Here is a 16,043-nt window from a genome sequence, read left to right as displayed (position 1 = left end):
AACTAACACCTAAAAAAGATGTCCTTTTCATTACAGGGGACTGGAATGCAAAAGTAGGAAGTCAAGAAATACCTGGAGTAACAGGCAAATTTGGCCTTGGAATGCGGAATGAAGCAGGGGAAAGACTAATAGAGTTTTGCCAAGAAAATGCACTGGTCATAGCAAACACCCTCTTCCAACAACACAAGAGAAGACTCTACACATGGACATCACCAGATGGTCAACACCGAAATCAGATTGATTATATTCTTTGCAGCCAAAGATGGAGAAGCTCTATACAGTCAACAAAAACAAGACCAGGAGCTGACTGTGGCTCAGATCATGAACTCCTTATTGCCAAATTCAGACTTAAATTGAAGAAAGTAGGGAAAACCGCTAGACCATTCAGGTATGACCTAAATCAAATCCTTATGATTATACAGTGGAAGTGAGAAATAGATTTAAGGGCCTAGATCTGATAGATAGAGTGCCTGATGAACTACGGAATGAGGTTTGTGACACTGTACAGGAGACAGGGATCAAGACCATCCCCATGGAAAAGAAATGCAAAAAAGCAAAATGGCTGTCTGGGGAGCCCTTACAAATAGCTGTGAACAGAAGAGAGGTGAAAAGCAAAGGAGAAAAGGAAAGATATAAGCATCTGAATGCAGAGTTCCAGAGAATAGCAAGAAGAGATAAGAAAGCCTTCTTCAGCGATCAATGCAAAGAAATAGAGGAAAACAACAGAATGGGAAAGACTAGAGATCTCTTCAAGAAAATTAGAGATACCAAGGGAACATTTCATGCAAAGATGGGCTTGATAAAGGACAGAAATGGTCTGGACCTAACAGAAGCAGAAGATATTAAGAAGAGGTGGCAAGAATACACAGAAGAACTGTACAAAAAAGATCTTCACGACCAAGATAATCATGATGGTGTGATCACTCATCTAGAGCCAGACATCCTGGAATGTGAAGTCAAGTGGGCCTTGGAAAGCATCGCTATGAACAAAGCTAGTGGAGATGATGGATTTCCAGTTGAGCTCTTTCAAATCCTGAAAGATGATGCTGTGAAAGTGCTGCACTCAATATGACAGCACATTTGGAAAACTTAGCGGTGGCCACAGGACTGGAAAAGGTCAGTTTTCATTCCAATTCCTAAGAAAGGCAGTGCCAAAGAATGCTCAAACTACCGCACAATTGCACTCATCTCACATGCTAGTAAAGTAATGCTCAAAATTCTCCAAGCCAGGCTTCAGCAATACGTGAACCGTGAACTCCCTGATGTTCAAGCTGGTTTTAGGAAAGGCAGAAGAACCAGAGATCAAATTGCCAACATCCGCTGGATGATGAAAAAAGCAAGAGAGTTCCAGAAAAACATCTATTTCTGCTTTATTGACTATGCCAAAGCCTTTGACTGTGTGGATCACAATAACTGGAAAATTCTGAAAGAGATGGGAATACCAGACCACCTGACCTGCCTCTTGAGAAACCTGTATGCAGGTCAGGAAGCAACAGTCAGAACTGAACATGGAAAAACAGACTGATTCCAAATAGGAAAAGGAGAACGTCAAGGCTGTATATTGTCACCCTGCTTATTTAACTTATATGCAGAGTACATCATGAGAAACGCTGGGCTGGAAGAAACACAAGCTGGAATCAAGATTGCTGGGAGAAATATCAATCACCTCAGGTATGCAGATGACACCACCCTTATGGCAGAAAGTGAAGAGGAACTCAAAACCCTCTTGATGAAAGTGAAAGAGGAGAGTGAAAAAGTTGGCTTAAAGCTCAACATTCAGAAAACGAAGATCATGGCATCTGGTCCCATCAATCCATGGGAAACAGATGGGGAAACAGTGGAAACAGTGTCAGACTTTATTTTTCTGGGCTGCAAAATCACTGCAGATGGTGATTGCAGCCATGAAATTAAAAGACGCTTACTCCTTGGAAGAAAAGCTATGACCATCCTAGATAGCATATTCAAAAGCAGACATTACTTTGCCAACTAAGGTCCGTCTAGTCAAGGCTATGGTTTTTCTAGTGGTCATGTATGGATGTGAGAGTTGGACTGTGAAGAAGGCTGAGTGCCGAAGAATTGATGCTTTTGAGGTGTTGGAGAAGACTCTTGAGAGTCCCCTGGACTGCAAGGAGATCCAACCAGTCCATTCTGAAGGAGATCAGCCCTGGGATTTCTTTGGAAGGAATGATGCTGAAGCTGAAACTCCAGTACTTTGGCCACCTCATGCAAAGAGTTGACTCACTGGAAAAGACTCTGATGCTGGGAGGGATTGGGTGCAGGAGGAGAAGGGGACGACCGAGGATGAGATGGCTGGATGGCATCACTGACTCGATGGACGTGGGTCTGAGTGAACTCTGGGAGTTGGTGATGGACAGGGAGGCCTGGCGTGCTGCAATTCATGGGGTCGCAAAGAGTCGGACATGACTGAGCGACTGAACTGAACTCAACTGAAAAGCCATGGACGGAGGAGCCTGGTGGGCTGCAGGCCATGGGGTCACGAAGAGTCAGGCATGACTAAGCGACTTCAATTTCACTTTTCACTTTCACGCATTGGAGAAGGAAATGGCAACCCACTCCAGTGTTCTTGCCTGGAGAATCCCAGGGATGGGGGAGCCTGTTGGGCTGCCGTCTATGGGGTCGCACAGAGTCAGACACGACTAAAGCGACTTAGCAGCAGCAGCAAAAGACAGTAAAAGGAGGTCGGAGAAGTCAGGGAAGGATGTTACATTGTCAGAGAGAATCCAGAGATGCATGAGACAATAACTGTCCATAAATTATCAGAGAAAAGGAAACTACTGGGGAGTAGAGTGGTCTCCAAAGAGAATGACAAGGATCTGGGCTTCAACACAGAGTGCTGTTGTATTGGGGGACTGTGCAAAGAGCCTCAGAGTTGAGGTGTGGGGACAGGGTGCAGGGGAGGAGCCAGGGAAGGTACCAGACGCTCCACATGGGCCGGGAGGAGTTTGGTCTGCATGGTGCACAGGGAGCTTCCACCTCCACTAACACACCAGGCGTCCTCCCGTGTCTCTGACACGGAGCTTCTCCATTCTAGAAAGCTGCTGCTGAATCACTGCAGAGGGGTGGGAAAGTGAAAGAGCACACGGCAGGAGGTGGACTTCCAAGGCCACAGACTCAAGAAGCACTTCCCTAAATAGACTGTGTGTATATGCGTGTCTGAGCCCAAGGCCAACCAAATCAAGCACACAGAAGACCTCGCCCATGCTGCCCTCGGGCACCATCACCATCCACAGCAATGCAGGACTTGGGCCAAGGGGCAGAAATGCTAGGAGTGACCTTCACTATATGCACAAGGAAGGACGGGACAAGATTCAGGCCCAGCTTCACCAAGTCACCTGCAAACTGAGGGCAAAAACAACTGCCCGCTCTGCGCCCTGTGGGGCTCCTGTGCACAAGGCCTTTGGGTCCCACATCTCTAGGATTATAAGAAACAGCCTTCACTCAACCTCCATGACCTTCCCTGAGTTCCAAAGGGCAGATTCAAGCAGTTATTAGGGAAGAGCAGGGATGCAAGACCAGGGAGAAACAGGCAAGAGGAGCTTTGGAGCAAGGTCCTGGTTCCTTATCAAAGAATATATACAACCATACCTTGGAGCTGTTTTGTAAATACTGAACTCCCTTCCAGGTGGAAAAAATTAACAATTAATGACGGTATGCAGCCCACAAGCATGTAGAGCCACCAGCTGGACCTGAAGGTTGATGATGCTAACTCCTGCTTACCTCACCACAAACCCATTAGAAGAGCGTCCACAAGCTGATCACACCCTCTTCAAACAATCACGATAAAACTTCTCACTATAAGCCCCAAGTTGGGACACAGGGTTCTGGGGGCATTAGCCCGCTATGGCCCCTTTTGCCTGGCAAGGTAGTAAAGCTATCCTTTTCTACTTCACCCAAAACTCTGTCTTCGAGATTCTAATCAGCACCAGTGCACAGAGAAGCTGAACTTTCCGCATGACGCCTCCACCCCAGGTGGGCGTTGACCAGCTCGGTGTTTCCCCAAGGCCAACCAGCTCAGCCACCTCTCCTCCTCCAAACCAGAGTAATGACAATGTTTGGAAGAGTCTGGGGCATCTTGGGATTTCCTGGCACACAGCCCCATTCTAACTGGACTCTGTCAAAGATTCCATTTTATAGGTCATTTGATTATCACCCAATTATGCAATGTGATCACTGTTTAACATGTGTTTATGCAGAACACAGTCAAAGCAATCAGTAAGAAATGTGAAAATATTTAACACTCCACTGCACACAATCACTAGTTTCTATGTGCTTTAGGGAAAAAAAAGTGTCAGCAGAAGACAGCCGGGTCAGTGGCCACCTGACCAAAGCTCTATGAGTCCAGAGCCCTCCCCCACTTCCCTCTTCCTCCTCCTGCCCACATCCTTCTCCTTTGACCTTTGCTGGCAGTCCCCTGCCTCTCAAAACCTCCTTCTTCTGCAACATTTCCCCTCAGAGGTGCCCTGAGCAGGACTCAGAGATGGGTCACACTCCAGCCTTCTGAACAGGGACACGGTAGGAAAAGGGGTTATCAAGACTGCAAAGATGCCGGGCCTCCTGCGGGAAGGTAGCTTCCCTGGACGGGTGCTGGGCCAGAGCTGCAGCGCACAGACCTCTGCTGCCTGTACTATTCAATCCACACCCCACCCCTCCCCATCAGCCAGGCACCTTCCCCATTTGACACATGAGAGTTGACTCAGGTTCTTGTCCAGCACTTTCTCCTCCCACATCCCAACTTGCCCCGCTCAAACACCAGACACAGACAGCCCAAAGACATGGCTGCAGAAGCTGTGACAGCAGATTCACCCCTGCGTGAAATAACACATGGCTGTCGACAGCAGCCACGGTGACTCAGGCGTTGTCCCGTCACGCTCAAGCCACAAAGGTGAGGGGGTGTCACAGGCAAAGTGGGGCTGGCCGCAAAACAAGGCGGACACTAACACCTGTCCACATGTATCTCCACCTCCATCCCCGTTGCCTCCCTCCCTCGGTAGGCTGCTGTATGCTGATTGCCCTGTTAGAAGGATGGGTTAGGCATCCAGAGTCAAATCTTGGACCTCTGACAAGCTGACATGCTCCCTGCCACTGCCTCCGCACACCCTACCCCACTCTGGTCTCCGCGTGGCCCTGCTGATTACCCCCAGCATCGTTAGGAGGGTCAAACACCATAAAAAATAAACCAGAGTAAGACCAGGCAGCTGAGGCCCTTGCCCTACTGTCCTTGGGCAGCCAGCTCCACAACCCCAGCCCGCACCACGGAAAGGCCCCTCCTGGTTCAGACTGGTGGCTTTCCAGCCATCGTGAGCCATGGACCCCCAAGGCACCCTCCCCAGGAAAAGACCCTGTATATGTACACATCCAGAGGAGCCCTCTCCTTTCTGTGCTTGACTCTTGGATTTAAAAACAAACAAAAAAACACAGTAAGAAACAATCACGATACCCACTCACACACCACATGCAAATAACTAGGTGTTTTATTTAAAAAAAAAAAAAAAAAAAGCTTCCCCCCCACCGTAGGAAATCTACTTGGATATTCTGTATTCTATTTCAAAAAACGTTTAAATCCTGGTCACAACCTCAGGCTGACTTCACCAACAACTGCCATCTGCAAACATCTTCTGGCCCCTCCCAGCCCATCCGCCCCTCGGCCACTCTTCCTTCCTCAGCCACTAGCAGCAGAACCGTGGCACGAGACGGCTCCCATACATCATGTTTACATATTAGGATGGACCCTGAAAGCCCTGCAAAGTCAAGAAAACCCAGAAGAACCTCAGCTCTCGAGCTCCAGGAGAAACCTGGAACCCCGTGGGGAGGGCGGGGGTTCCACTCACCCAAACGTGCAGTGGGGCTGTGCCTGCCCAAGGGGATGACAACGCTGACCACACGTGGGGTGCCAGAGAGAGGACCTGCTGCCATTCAGAGGGCCCCTGAGGTCACTGTCCCTGCAGGCCTGGTCCTCCGACATTCCCCAAGCCCCTGCTAATGGCACGGGTCCGTGAAGTAGCAGAGAGTGCACATCCCACACACCTGAACGCGCTCCAGGACCTGCTCGGGGAAGTGAGTCAGCAGGGCCCCGGTCCCCACGCCCTCAGGGGCTGGTGTTATCAACACTGTCCTGGAGGAAGGTCGGGGTCTCGCTCAGAGAGGCTGGAAAGGTTGCGGGCAGGAGCTGGGCACTCAGCCAGGTCCATACACTGGGTCAGGGGGGCCAAGGGAGGCAAGGCTCCTTAGACACTTCGCACGCCCCTCGGCTGACACCACGGGCTGATCTCCCAACTTTTCTCTGCTGCCCGCCTTTTCTGGGAACTTTCCTCTCTGGATTCTGGAAACAGCAGCCCCATTTCCAGTTGAGGAGTGGGAGGTGGCCTTGATTAGTCTAAGAGAGCAATTCTCATACTTGATCTTGCAGGAGAATCACCTGGTGGGCTAGTTTATAAACAGACCGTAGGGCCCCCCCTGAGTTTCTGATTCGGTTGGCAGGTTGGGGCGTGAGACTGTATGTCAAACAAATCTCAGGTGATGTTGAGGCTGCTGGTCTGGAGACCAGGCTCAGAGAAGCATGGCCAGGTCAGTCAGCCCGCAGCCTCATGTTCTGGTATCTGGGGAGGCCGTGTGATCCTTACCACTCCCACTGGCCAGAGCGGGGCTGGGGACTCGCTGGCATGCCTCCTTCACACAGTCCTGCTGGCCCTGGGGATCATCCCAACCACTGGGAGGCTGACCCTGGGATGTGGAACCTACGTCCTCAGTGAAACTGCTGCCTCAGGGCTCTGGCTGAGACACTCAATGTCCTTACTGTTTACCTGGCAGCCGACAGCACCCCAGCCGACACAGCCCATAATCCACAACCCCAGGGAGACTCCTGCACTGGGCGTCCGCGTCTCCTAGGAGGGCCTGCTCTCCAGAAGCACCAGCCCGCCCACATGCATTTCCTTCACACTCCCAGGATCTGCACACCAAGGTCATCCTTCTTGAAAGCTCTAATTAATGGGCTAGAGAATGCACCGCTGAAATGTGAGCAACCCAGGACAGGGGAGGCCCACATCTGAGAGTGAGGGAGTTTTACCAGAGGCTGCTGTAACAGCCGCTCAAGGGCACGGGTGAAGTGCAGAGCAGCGGACAGGGAAGAGAGAGGCCTTCGGGAGACCCCAGCATCCTACCTGCAACTGAAACAGGTCGGGCCATGCAGGGTCTCAGGGTTTGGACAATGACCAGGTGTCTGAGGGAAGGCTCTGAGAGGTTTCAGGAAGGGAGCTGAGGAGAACGGATCGCTTGGCGCCTCCAGCGGTCCCTCCCTTCCTCCTGGAGGCCAGAGGACACCCATCTGTTTTCCTGACCCCATTCCAGAAAACGGACACCTCATCTTTATCCCCATAGCATGCCCGCCCACGCCAGATACTGCCTGCTTCTGACACCTTCACCAGGTGACCCCGACTGAGCAGAGTCCACATGGAAGGGCCTGCGGTGTCAGCTGCCCCAGGTGAGGGACTGCGGACAGACACGAGGGGCCAGCTGGGTGGGCTGGCAGGCATGCGTCAGGGCATGGGCAAGGTCCAAAGAGAGAGGAGACGAGCACCCAGGAGCCCTGGGCTCCCATTTCCCACCTGGGTTATGTCGAAAGGGATGGGTAAGAGATTAAACCCAATGAGAAGAGGCTGCTCCGATTTCCAGTTCCACGTGGGCTCCCACACATGCTCACCATATAACCCCGTCCTAAGCTTCAGTCCCTGGGAGCTCTGCCAGCATCAGGCACCGCTCCACACACCCAATGGGTCTTAACTCGTTCACCCCCATGACAAGCCTCTGGGGTTGCCACTGCCTTCAGCCCAGTTTTACAGATGAGAAAACCAGGCACAGAAAGATGACGCTCCTTCCCCAAAGTCACATCGCCAATTGGAGGGTCCACAACAGTTCCAGGAATAAAACAGTTGGTTTTGAGAGATGTATATGCTCACCAAACAGGACTGAGTCAAAAAATCCTTCACTGACACATCAAAAACAGGAATTGCTGCTACTGGGGACTCCAGGTGGTTAACGTTCATCCCCACATTGATACACAAAGGCGTTCATTTCAAAGTCCTGTGACGGAAGCTATGTAATTTCAAGGAAATGGTGCTAGATCTAGGTAGGCCTGGGTTCAAATTCCAGTTCAATCACTTATAACCACCCTCGCGTGGGGCCTTACCCACACCTCACCTCCCCCGCCCCCACGACACCATCTGCCTTCTCCCAGGACCTTGCTGAGCGGCGCTCAGGACATGTTAGTTTCCTTCTCCCTTAGGATGAAAAGGGCATTGCTCTTAAAGGAGACGTCGAAGGCTGCCATGAATAATGTCCAAACTTATAGCCCGTTCCGCAGTCCAGCAAGACAGACAACCTAATAAGGAAAAATGGGCAAAGGATGTGAACAGGCAGTCCACAAAGGATATGAACAGGTAAATCCACAAACGATGGGGAAAAAATGTCGCTCAGTCATGTCCGACTCTTTGTAACCCCATGGACTGTAGCCCACCAGGCTCCTCTGTCCATGGAATTCTCCAGACAATATTGGAGTGGATTGCCATTTCCTTCTTCAGGGGATCTTCCCAACCCAGCAATCGAACCCAGGTCTCTGGCATTGCAGACAGATACTTTACCATCTGAGCCCTCAGGAAGGCCCACAAAGGATATGACTGGGTAACTCACAGCTAAAATAAAAACTAGAGAGAAAAGGCTTTCAATACTTTTGGTAATTTGGGAAATGTAATTTTAAAAGTAACATTCTTAATCCACTATTTTGGCAAAAATTAACAATATTTGTACTCTTCAGTTCAGTGCTGGCCAAATTAAAGGGGAAAAGGGAATTTCACACATCATCTGTGCTCTGATGAAAAGAGAGATAAAGCCGCTTGGAAATGGGATGGGGCGAGGAGGGCAATTTGGCAAAGTTATGCATTTAATATTATGCACTAACCCAGAAGCAAAAAGATCTTAATGACCCAGGTAACCACAATGGTGTTATCACTTACCTAGACCCAGACATCCTGGAATGTGAAGTCAAGTGGGCCTTAGGAAGCATCGCTACAAACAAAGCTAGTGGAGGTGATGAAATTCCAGCTGAGCTATTTCAAATTCTAAAAGATGACGCTGTGAAAGTCCTGCACTCAATATGTCAGCAAATTTGGAAAACTCAGCAGTGGTCACAGGACTGTAAAAGGTCAGTTTTCATTCCAATCCCAAAGAAAGGCAATGTCACAGAATGTTCAAACTACTGCACAATTGCACTAATCTCACAGGGTAGCAAAGTAATGCTCAAAATTCTCCAAGCGAGAGAATTCCAGAAAAACATCTCCTTCTGCTTTATTAACTATGCCAAAGCCTTTGACTGTGTGGGTCACAACAAACTGGGGAACATTCTTAAAGAGATGGGAATACCAGACCACCTGACCTGCCTCCTGAGAAACCTGTATGCAGGTCAAGAAGCAACAGGTAAAACTGGACTTGGAACAACAGACTGGTTCCAAGTTGGGAAAAAGAGTATGACAAGACTGTATATTGCCACCCTGCTTATTTAAGTTACCTACAGAGTACATCATGCAAAATGCTGGGCTGGATGAAGCACAAGCTGGAATCAAGATTGCAGGGAGAAATATCAATAACCTTAGATACGCAGATGATACCACTCTAATGGCAGAAAGCGAACAGGCACTAAAGGGCCTCCTGATGAAGGTGAAAGAGAGTGAAAAAGCTGGCTTAAAACAACACTCAAAAAACAACAATCATGGCATCCAGTCCCATCACTTCATAACAAGTAGATGGGGAAACAATGGAAACAGTGACAGACTATTTTCTTGGGCTCCAAAATCACTGCAGACAGTGACTGCAGCCATGAAATTAAAAGACTCTTGCTCCTTGGAAGAAAAGTTATGACCAACCTAGACTGCATATTAAAAAGCAGACACACTACCAACAAATATCCATACAGTCAGAGTCATGGTTTTTCCAGTAGTCACGTATGGATGTGAGAGCTGAACCATAAAGAAAGCTGAGAGCTGAAGACCTGGTGCTTTTGAACTGTAGTGTTGGACAAGACTCCTGAGAGTCCCTTGGACTGCAAGGAGATCCAACCAGTCCATCCTAAAGGAAATCAGTCCTGAATATTCATTGGAAGGACTGATGCTGAAGCTCCAATACTCTGGCTACCTGATGGGGAAAACTGACTTCTTAGAAAAGACCGTGATGCTGGAAAAGATTGAAATCAGGAGGAGAAGGGGACAACAGAGGATGAGATGATTGGATGGCATCACCGACTCAATGGACATTAGTTTGAGCAAGCTCCAAGAGTTGGTGATGGACAGGGAAGCCTGGCATGCTGCAGTCCATGGGGTCACAAAGAGTTGGATACAACTGAGCGACTGAACTGAACCCAGAAAATCTAGTTCTGGAAGTCTAGAAGACTGAAACATCTGTGTTGACAATGATGTGGTTCACAGATTCCACACTATTTTTAGAGCAGAAAACTGGAAACAACCTAAATGCTGATCAAAAAGGACAGGTAGGTAAATTACGGTACACTCACACTCTGGAATACACACCGAACTTTTCACGTCAGTACATACAGGTCTCCAGGACGCAGCATTAAAGCAAATCAGAGAAATTTCTGTAAAATGTGTCTCCATTTATATTACATCCGTCCACTGAGGAGGCCTAGAAGCAGCAAGGAGCACACCTAGCACCCAGATCTGGGTTTTTAAATTCCATTCTCCACGAAAAGGAACCTGAACTCTTAGGGAAAATGGCTGAATTCAGGACTAGAAAGTACAAGCGGAGTCCTGGCAGTTTGGGGCCAGAAAGTAAAGAAGTTCCCAAAGAATGAGGAGGATATGTCAAAAGGACCTAGGAGCCAGCTGGAAGGGGCTCCTGCAGGCCAAGTCTGGGACAATTTAAGCAAAAAAATAAATAAACAGGGCACTTGTCTGATGGTCCAGTGGTTAAGAATAAGCCTTCCAATGCAGGGGACACAGGTGCAACCCCCGGTCAGGGAATTGAGACCCCACATGCCGGGGGCAACTAAGCCTGCTTGCCACAGCCACTGAGCCCACACACCACAGCTAGAGGAGCTCCTGTGCGTGCGCAAGGCAGCTAGGAAACGCCCACCAGCAGCAGTGAGGAGCCCGCACAGCCAGAACTTTTTAAAAAACGAATAATGAGAGTAACTCTGTCGCATAAAGCAGGTATTCCTGAGTGCAGAGATGTAAATTAGAGTAAATGAGGGAGAAAGGAAAGATCTCCCTTTTAGTACAATTCCAACTAATAAGCATGGAAAGAAACAATGAATTAGAAAGTCACCATCTGTCAACTATCATAACTGATCTGGGTAAGAATCATCAATGGATTCTAAAACAGCATATTTACATAGTCGCAAGCGGTCTTACTATGATATACATGTTAACAACAAAGGGAAAATGGTAACTTTCAGTGAGGAAAGCAGGCAGACACCCTCTTAATCAGGTGAGGAAAGTCAGCACTAGAGAATGGGACTCATCAACAGCACCTGCCGCCCACCACCTACGATGCCTGCAATATCACCCCCATGCCGTATCAGCCAAAAGTGCACAAAGCGAATCTAAGCAGGAGGAAACCGCCTGCAAACCCAAACTGACGGACATTATCCAAAGCACAGGTAACTGTCTCCAAAACTGTCAAAGTCAAGAAATACAAAGACAGACTCAGGAACTGTTCCGGATTAAAGGAGACTAAAAAGGCAGTACAGTTTAACACAACACATAATCTTGGATTTCCTTTTGCTCTAAAGTGGCTACTGCCAAGATCTAGAAAAAGATCTGTAGATGATTAGTGTTGCGTCGACATTTAAATTCCTGATTTTTAACCATCATATTGTTGTTCTGTAAGAAAATGTCCTTATTTTTATTAAACACACAATAAAGTAAAAGCGTATCAAGTCTGCAACTTAACATTAAACGTTTCAGAAAAGAGTGTGTGCATCGTGCTAAGTCACTTCAGTAGTGTCCAACTCTTTGTGACCCCATGGACTATAGCCCACCAAGCTCCTCTGTTCATGGGATTCTCCAGACAAGAATACTGGAGTGGGTTTCCATGCCCTCCTTCGGGGGATCTTCCTGACCCAGGGATTGAACCTGCGTCTCCTGCATTACAGGCAGATTCTTTACCATTAGCGCCACCTGGGAAGTCCTGAGACAGGAGTGATCCCACACAAACAAGAGAGAGGATAAAGCAAACATCAACATTCGGAGAATCTGGGTAAAGGGTATTTGGGAACTCTGGCTTATTCTCACAAGTTTTCAGCGAATCTGAAGTAATACATTAAAAGATTTTAAGAGACCAACGTGTGCATATGCACAGAAACACAGGTAAATTCCTGGGGATTAAGTTCACGATGGTATTTTTCTTAAAAGTACAGAGAGACAAAATGAAGCCAGCCTGCCCCAGTGTTAACACTGGTCTCCCCAGAAAAGGCTCTCCTCACAAAGCTGCTGCTCCAGGACACTGGAAAAAGCTGTGTTGAAGGATCTCTCAAGACTAGGACTAGCTCCTTAATCAAGTTCCACAGAAGCAGCAAAGATGTAATCAAGCCTTCTTCTCTGCAAACGTGTGCTACGCTTCCTCGGTGAAAGCCAAAGACTCCTGATGCTCTGAGCAGCTGATGCCGCCACAGGGCCCTTCCTGGAATACATAACCTCTAAAGGCGTTTCCCATAAGAAACCAGGATAAAACAGTCTTGGTCCCATGTCTCCACCTCTACTTTCACTGAATTCTTGACATGTTATGCCACGGGTCAGTCTGTCCCACGGGCTTTTTAGTTCCATTCCTGGGGTGCATTTGTAGATTTGCTGGCTGAAGAGAATGCTCCCAGGCAGGCAGCTGCCTACAGGGATCTGAAGGGCCAGTAGTTCTATCAGATACAACCTGTCTCTCCAGTGCTTTACAACTTACCACAACCTCTCATGGACGTTATTTGATTTCATCCTTTCCCTAAATTGATTTTTTTTTAATTGCTAATGGCTTAAAGTCTAACAGCAAGACAACAAAATATCCAGTTTCCAAAAACGATAGGATATAATGTCTACTCTTGGCTTTGAGTCTAGAAGGGAGGCAGTACTTGCACCTGAGCAAACTTAACACTCTGAGATGGCCTAAGCCTAATGAAAAAGCTAAATAAAGTAGCTAATAGAATAAATACAAATGATTCTACCACTGAGCTCAGTGGAAATACAGCCTTCCTTTCTATGAATTTTTCCAGCATTTATTTCTTTTAGCCCTGTCTTCAGGGCAAACTCTCCCTATAACTGTAACTTTGGCTTATTTATAAGACACCACAGAGAACAAGGCCTTGCAGACTCCATTCACACGCGATGACACCCCTGGGACAGCACCTCGGCCTCCTGACCCCAAACCTCCACACAGCTACACTGACCTTCCCACACGGGCACCACCATTTCAACTTTATTCCAAGAAACCAGTGAATTGACTCTTCCAGAAATAAGCATTTCCACAAAGAACCCTCCCAAACAAAGGTCCTAGCCTAAATCCAAAGGCAAAAATTCCTGATAAAGAAAGCCTGTTTTTAAAGAAAAATTAGGCTTCATTCTAGGACAACTATAGCTAGCCTATGTGCACTTACCAATGCCAACAGCATCTAGATTCCAAAACAAACTCAGCACAGTAGGGTTTGTTCTCACCTTCCAGAGATGAGAAAATTGAAAGACAGAGCTAGCAACTGGCAGATGCAGGACTGACACACAAGACAGCTCGTTCCATCGCCAACCCTACTGCCCACAGTCCATACCATCCACCGTGCATAGAGATGAATCAGGCAGAATCTCACTGCAACATTCAAACTGCCACCCCACCCCCTGCTCCCTCGGTTTAGATGCCCAAATGGGCAGGTGGCAAACCCAATTCCACTCTTAAGCAGTCTCCCAACACAAAACCTATTAAGTGGCAAAGCAAGAAGACAAGATGGGCTTTACAACTGCCTATACTTTTTTCTTACCCAGAGGATTATTTTCATGACCTGTCATTATGGATGAACTCGGGGCAGGAGGAATACATGATTATGTAATGTCAGAGGGCAGGCGACAAGGGGAGAGAGAGCGGAGCCCATCAGACCCCATCACAGCTCCCTTAGCCCACAAAGACGTATATTATCGTTGACGTTTTGAGTGTTTCAATCTCCTATGGCCTACACATTCAGGACTGGCTTTTCAAGAGCCGGTCACAGAAACCCTGCAGGTCTTTCGGGCCTCAATTCATTGACTAGCAAAGCCATAAAGAAAGAAAATATCAAAAGCAAAGATGTCAGAAATGTTGTCGGGGGCTGTGGACCGGCAGAAAAGGACAGAGTTTGGAAGGATGGGACCAGATTTCCTACATCGAGGGGCATGTTTATTTTAACCCGGTTCTGTTTACACCCGAAACACCGCGAGGCCTCGGCGTCTGGAGTCACTAAGATTCAGTCCTGGAGACGCACCAAGCAAGCGCCGCGACATGCCTGGCCTTGGGGGCGCCGCGTCCCCGCATCCCGGCTCCCCACCGCCCGCTCCCCTCAGCCCCAGGCGGCCCGAGGCGTCATCCGGCTGAGGGTCGTTGGGGTCGGATTGTTCTCCAAAGACGCCACCGCCCGGGAACCGCTAGGCTGTACGATTTCCATGACAACCGCGGGCGCCTTACGCGTCCGGCGCGCCCGGCGTCGAGGTGTGCGCCGCGCCCCAACTCCGCCCGGGGAGCATCCCGGTCACCAGACGGCTCGCGGCCGCCGCGAGGCTCCCGGCCCGGCCACCTACCTGGCGCCTCCGGGCCCGCGGCGCCCGCGCCCTGCCTCCCCGCCGTCCTCGGTGCCGCCGGGGCGCGCGCCCGAGCCCCGCAGCAGCAGCGCCGCCTCTGGGTCGCGAAGTCGTGGACTGCAGTCTGGCTCCAGGTGTCGGTCCCCCGGCCCGGCCCGCGGCGCCCACCCCAGCCGCGAACCCGCAGCCCGCGCTGCAGCTCCCAGCCCGCCTCCGCCGCCGCCGCTGCCGCCGCCGCCGCTCCGGAGGCCACGCCGGCCCCGCCCCCTCGCCACGCATGCGCGCTCCCCCAGCTCCCGGCAGGCCCGCCCTCCCCCGGCGGGTCCTCCTCCGCGGCGTTTCGTGTGTGTTCCTTCAAAACTCGCTGTCCGCTGTGACGAAATCGCCTGCAAGGAGTTTTTGAACTTCTGCACTTTAGTTGGACGATGGCGTTTTCGCCCTCAAGTATACTGAGGCTTGGAGGCCCTGACGCATTCCCAAGGAAGAAGGCCCCGGAGAGAGCCGGGATCCCGGGAGCTGCGCTGGCCGTTTGCGAAGCGCGCTCCCCGGGGTCCTTCGGCCACGTCTAGGAAACTGAACATTCGACCTAGAAATAAGCAAAAATTAAAATCATACTTTGATGATACAGATAAGCAAAAAGAAGACAGGAGCTGCTAACACTCTTTCAGACTGTCCTGGTATATTGTTCAAATATACATTTATAGACTCTTACGAAATAGCAGCTCCTTACACCTCTCTCCCAAAGTTCTATTTTTCCGTAGGAGGGAAATACGAAAGAGTCTGAAGTTTTAAAAGAAAAATTTCTCTTTAATAGGACTTTAAGACTTAATATTTCTCTTGAGGAAGGGAAATAATGGACTGAATATGAACATTTATCTTCGTCTTTATCAGAAAAAAAATTCTTTAATGAAAACTAATTCAATAAACCAGAACACTTAGTCAGAGCTCACGTCTCTCAGGTATAAAAGCAACAATGTACAATTTACTTTAAAAAGAGCAGATGTTAACCTGTTAGAAATGAAAATTAAAACTCCTTTAACATTTAGATCTGAGCTTCCCTATGTCACCAAAAGCCAAACGAGGACAATAGTCTGGAATTAAAATAAGTAAATATAAAACTATTTTTGAAGTTTATTTTCTGACTTTTCTCTTCCGAAAAGAAATTTACTCACAAAAAGCTTTCTATTATTTCTTCAGATAAATAGAAAGAAATATCAACAG

The 16,043-nt window shown here is 48.8% G+C and overlaps 1 protein-coding gene across 9 annotated transcripts in view; it reads right to left on the bottom strand.

Moving 5' to 3' along the window:
- The window catches only part of INPP4A (inositol polyphosphate-4-phosphatase type I A), a 120,750-nt gene extending 105,687 nt beyond the window's left edge, over positions 1 to 15,063 (bottom strand). For all 9 annotated transcript variants that reach the window (XM_040267621.1, XM_040267631.1, XM_040267635.1 and 6 more), the window contains exon 1: positions 14,823 to 15,063. The gene's annotated coding sequence lies outside the window, so the exon portion shown is untranslated. The remainder of the gene's footprint in view (positions 1 to 14,822) is intronic.
- Positions 15,064 to 16,043: the final 980 nt, after the last annotated feature.

Source organism: Oryx dammah, unplaced genomic scaffold, assembly GCF_014754425.2.
Source record: "Oryx dammah isolate SB20612 unplaced genomic scaffold, SCBI_Odam_1.1 HiC_scaffold_25, whole genome shotgun sequence".
Classification (NCBI taxonomy): Eukaryota; Metazoa; Chordata; class Mammalia; order Artiodactyla; family Bovidae; genus Oryx; species Oryx dammah.
This window is presented reverse-complemented; position numbering and strand designations above follow the sequence as displayed.